We start from the raw sequence: 4,725 nt of genomic DNA, 5'->3' as shown, positions 1-4,725 counted from the left end.
TTCCCTCCTCTTTTTGCCAGCGTGGCCGCTTTTAGCCCAGCCGTCCTGACAGAAGCTGCGCTCCTCCCGGTGGCTGCTTTGCCGGGGAAGTAGCGCTGGGTGATGGCGAGGCCTCAGTTTTTTTTTTTTTTTTTTTTTTCCCTCCTCTTTTTGCCAGCGTGGCCGCTTTTAGCCCAGCCGTCCTGACAGAAGCTGCGCTCCTCCCGGTGGCTGCTTTGCCGGGGAAGTAGCGCTGGATATGGCAGAGTCGTCAGGTGGAGCAGAGCCTACCCCAAAAGCCTGCTGATAAGCCCGGTCTTGTCTCCTCCCTAGTTTAAAGGAAGTTGTTTGTAGAGTGGCTTTGATCTCGGCTCAGGTTTAAGCGGTCAGGTGTTTGTTTTGCAGCTCCTCGCGGCATTTGGCAGTCTGGTAGCTGAAACTAAGGACCTAGGGGTATTTTTATTATTATTATTTTTTTTTTTCCACAAGGCAGTGGGAACCATTGTCTCTGTATCTCTGGGTGGAAGAGGGTGTATCTTCAGAGCGGTGTGTTTGGCATCTTTCATTAAACTTCAGAATACAGATGACTGCAATTGAAAACACTCCGATTTTCACTGATATATGTATATTAATAATTTCTAAAGAGTAGAATCCTAGAATCGTTTCGATTGGAAAAGACCTTTAAGATCATCAAGTCCAACCGTTAACCTAACCCTGCAACCTAACGTCGCATCTGAGGTGATGTTATCCTTACCCTCCCTAAGAATTTGGTGGTTTTTCTTTAGAACAGCAGATTAGGTTCTTGAGCGAATGTTTTTAGGGGAAAGTGTGCTAATGAAAAATTCCTGGGCCGCCTTCTGCAAATGCGCTCAGCTTTCGGTTTTGAAATGACAGAGCTTTATGGATAAACTTCAAGAATTATGGAAAGTATCGTGCTCTTGAGGCGTTCCTGCTCCTCCTGCCATGCTCTGTGGATGCTGAGGTGTAGTAATTTCAGAAGGAAAAGGAGCTGTTAGTAAGGGAAATAGGCTGTTGGTGTGGGAGCTGAATCCTTTTAGGGAGAAGCCGTTGAGTAGTTTCAGCAGGGCTTCTACCTGAAGTACATACGCACGCTTGGTAATGTCCTATCTTCATTTCCCTCTCTTCCCCCATAATGGTCCTTCATTTGCCTTCATTTCCTCCCCCTGGATGACTTAAATGAAATCTGGCCATTTCTGCCAACCGGTGTATGTATTGCTGATGTATCATCTGGAGAATTGTTGGCTTGAGTCCACAATTTGCTCAAATCTTTCACAAACAGAAGAATAATGGGTTATCACCGAGGCTTTAAAGTCTTAGGACGTGTTGTGCATTTAGTGTATCTTCATACTTCGCTAGTGAGCTAAATCAGAGTGAGTTTAGGGAGATTTGTGGATTAACCGTCCCATTTTTTTGTCCTTTTCCTGGTTTTGCAGTGTTTGTGAAAATCAGGTAGCTCCTCCTGACCTCTCCCCACTTAACCAAGACCACCTAAGAGTGCACCATCACTGACTTCAAAGTGGTGTGCAGCAGCGACTACAGCCCTCTCGAACACCTAGAGATTTCACCCATTTAGCACAAAACTAAGTTATTCACCATGCTCTGTCCCTGCTAGAGCAAAACTTTTGAAGGTTTTGCAAGCTCCAGGACTAAAACCACTTCCTGAATACAAACTGCTGCAACTGCCTTCCGCTCCTGGGCCCCAGAAGGAGCTCTCTGGGACCGGGGGATGTTGACTCTGAGTACAGTCAGGCAGCACTGGTATTTTGGGGAGAGTGAGGGCCAGAATTCCTTCCTCCAAGGCAGAGGCTGAGCTAGTCAGAGCTGGAAACAGCCGCGCTGACTCACTGGTCTTTGCTACGACTCTTCCTTCAAGAGGAAGAGGAAGGAACTGATGTGCAGCGAGGTGTCCCTGGATTTTGCTGCTTGCGAATCCTGCTTCTGCCGGGCTCGTGGTGTGCAGCATTACCATTATTTTAGAATTTATGTTGGGGGGGTGGGGACCTGCAGTCTGGGACTCGCTGCTCTGTTGGATGCAGCCCTACCTATTGGAAAGGCAAGCCGCTGCGGCGTCGGCTGCGTGCCTTCGGGGAGTTGATGTGCATCATCTGCTGAGCCTCTTCCAACCTCCCTCGGCTGCAGTGTTGCGGATCTTGGTCTGAATAGTTTCTGATTTTAGGGTTTAGGAAGGGGAGGTTAATTTTTTTCCTCCTTACAATAGAAAACACAGATTAGATGCAGAAACATTATTCCCCTTGAAGAGATCATGTAGTCTCAAACTGGTGCTCCTCTTGCAGTAGCAACAAATCTTTTTTACTGTATTACTTGATTATTTATGTTTGTAATACCCAAAGTGTGCTGTAAACTTCAGAGCAGTATTCAAAGAGACAAGCTAGCTACCCAGAAGATGTTGCAGGCTAAAATTGGACGTGATGTAAATGAGGCTGACAGTAGCAGCAGAAGGAATTAAGGCAGGGAGGAAAAAAAGTTAAGTTTGTGCCGTGTCTTTCTTCTGAGATGTGAACATCTTGAAATTTCTCCCATAGGATTTTTCCATGCCTCCTGCTTATGAAGGAGTTTTGTGAAGGGATTTAAATGAAGGTAGGTGATAGCCTGACAAGCCTTACGAGCCCTCAGATCCTGCAGCGTCTGCTGTGAAAGCAACCGCTCGTTTTGCTGTCCCTTTTTTTGGAGCTAACATCAGAATGCTCCCCTGCTGCCATGCTGTGATCCAGCTGCAGGCAGCATCTTTACTCGGGTGTGAACATCTGGGGCCTCCGTGTGCTTCTAGTGTCAGGTTTGTGGCTTTCTGAAATTGCATTTCTGATTTTATTCTTTGTTTTTAAGTCAGGTAGCCGCTGGCTGTGTTTCAGCCTTCACTCTGAAGCCTTGTTCTCACACAGGTACACTTTCAGGTACCGAATCTGCTTCCTAGCCATGCCTGGCCGTAGAACACCGCATTTGCTTCCCATTCATAGTTAGGATGTGTTCAGGACAAGTATGATAATCTTCCACTTGCTTTTTAAAACCAAAGAGTCAAATCACACCCAAACTATGGAGCTAACATCAGAATGCTCCCCTGCTGCCATGCTGTGATCCAGCTGCAGGCAGCATCTTTACTCGGGTGTGAACATCTGGGGCCTCCGTGTGCTTCTAGTGTCAGGTTTGTGGCTTTCTGAAATTGCATTTCTGATTTTATTCTTTGTTTTTAAGTCAGGTAGCCGCTGGCTGTGTTTCAGCCTTCACTCTGAAGCCTTGTTCTCACACAGGTACACTTTCAGGTACCGAATCTGCTTCCTAGCCATGCCTGGCCGTAGAACACCGCATTTGCTTCCCATTCATAGTTAGGATGTGTTCAGGACAAGTATGATAATCTTCCACTTGCTTTTTAAAACCAAAGAGTCAAATTACACCCAAACTAAAAAAAAAACCCAACTTGTTTTGAACCAGTTGGGTTTTCCTTTTCCTCTGTCAGACTGGAACCAAATCTGAGCTTTTCTTTTGAAGCCTTTGGAGCTCGCACCCTGAAGTGCTCAAAATGAGTAATGGGTTGAAAAATACCATCCGCTAGCTGGAGGAGCAGAGACGTTTGCATCTGCCAGGCTCCACAGGACATCGGTGCAGCTTCACCTTCCCTCCCCAGGCTGTGCAGGCAAGGCAAGGCTCTTCTGCAGACCCGAGAGGGGGTGGAGGCTTTCCCCCCAGTTTGAGGGTGAGCACTTGGTGGTAAGGGGCCGAATCTCTGGCTCTCTTCCCAGTTGGCCGTGGGGATGGCCATCAGCCGAAGGTTTTGCCCAGGGTTGCACTGGTATATAGACATCAGTGGACAGATGTGCATACATTTCCATGCACAACTGGACACGGAGGTAGCGTGGATGCTGATCGTTTCCTTTGAGCACCTCCTTCTGCTCCTCTTCCGCAGTGCTGGTGCTCCAGGTGCCAGTGCAGCGTCCCAGCTTCTCCCTAACTCTTTGGTCTCGCAGACCAGCCTGCAAGAATTAAGAGAAGCAGCAGCAGCACTGTGGTGCTGTCCCCTGTCAGGAGAAGTAACCACGTGGGAACATCAACACCAAGGTAGAGGGAGGGCTAAAGCTTCACCCTGGCTGAAGTCCCAAAGCGCAGATGTGTCCCCGTTACGAGGTCCCTTCTGACATGACGTGAACCTCCCTGGGATTATCAAGCTCTTACTGTCTTGAAGCAGAACAGCCTCAGTCACAGGGAAGCCTGAACAAGAACTGAAGAACTGCTGGTTCAGCTCCTTGCTTTAGACAGTCTAAGATTAGGTATTTCCCCCCCCCGGTTAGAGCTTTATTTCAAAGAATATGTCATGTGGGCTTTATGTCTACCCCTGAAAGTGCTTTTTCTCTGTTAGAGATCAGTTAAGTATGACCAATGTTATCTGGTAATTCCAGTGTCAGGTGGTTCGGGACAGAGAGCGAGAAGCAGGAATCCAGTTCTCGCTCTGTCACGGGCTTCCTGGATATACATTATTATGGCAGCTCCTCGACTGCATACAGATATTCCCTGCTGTGCAAATCCCATCTGCAAATGGAGTGCTAGCAGTCCTGTGCCTCCAGGATGCCTGTAAAATAGCTTTAAAATCTTGAGGCTTTTAAAAAAATAGCTTTGGACTTTATTTTACCCCATGCAACGCTACAGGCGTGGGGCAGAGGGGCTGGAAAGCTGCCCGGCGGAAAAGGCCCTGGGGGGGTTGGTCGAGAGGGGGCT

Source organism: Egretta garzetta, unplaced genomic scaffold, assembly GCF_000687185.1.
Source record: "Egretta garzetta isolate BGI_Z169 unplaced genomic scaffold, ASM68718v1 scaffold1159, whole genome shotgun sequence".
Lineage (NCBI taxonomy): Eukaryota > Metazoa > Chordata > Aves > Pelecaniformes > Ardeidae > Egretta > Egretta garzetta.
Note: the sequence above shows the minus strand (reverse complement) of the source record.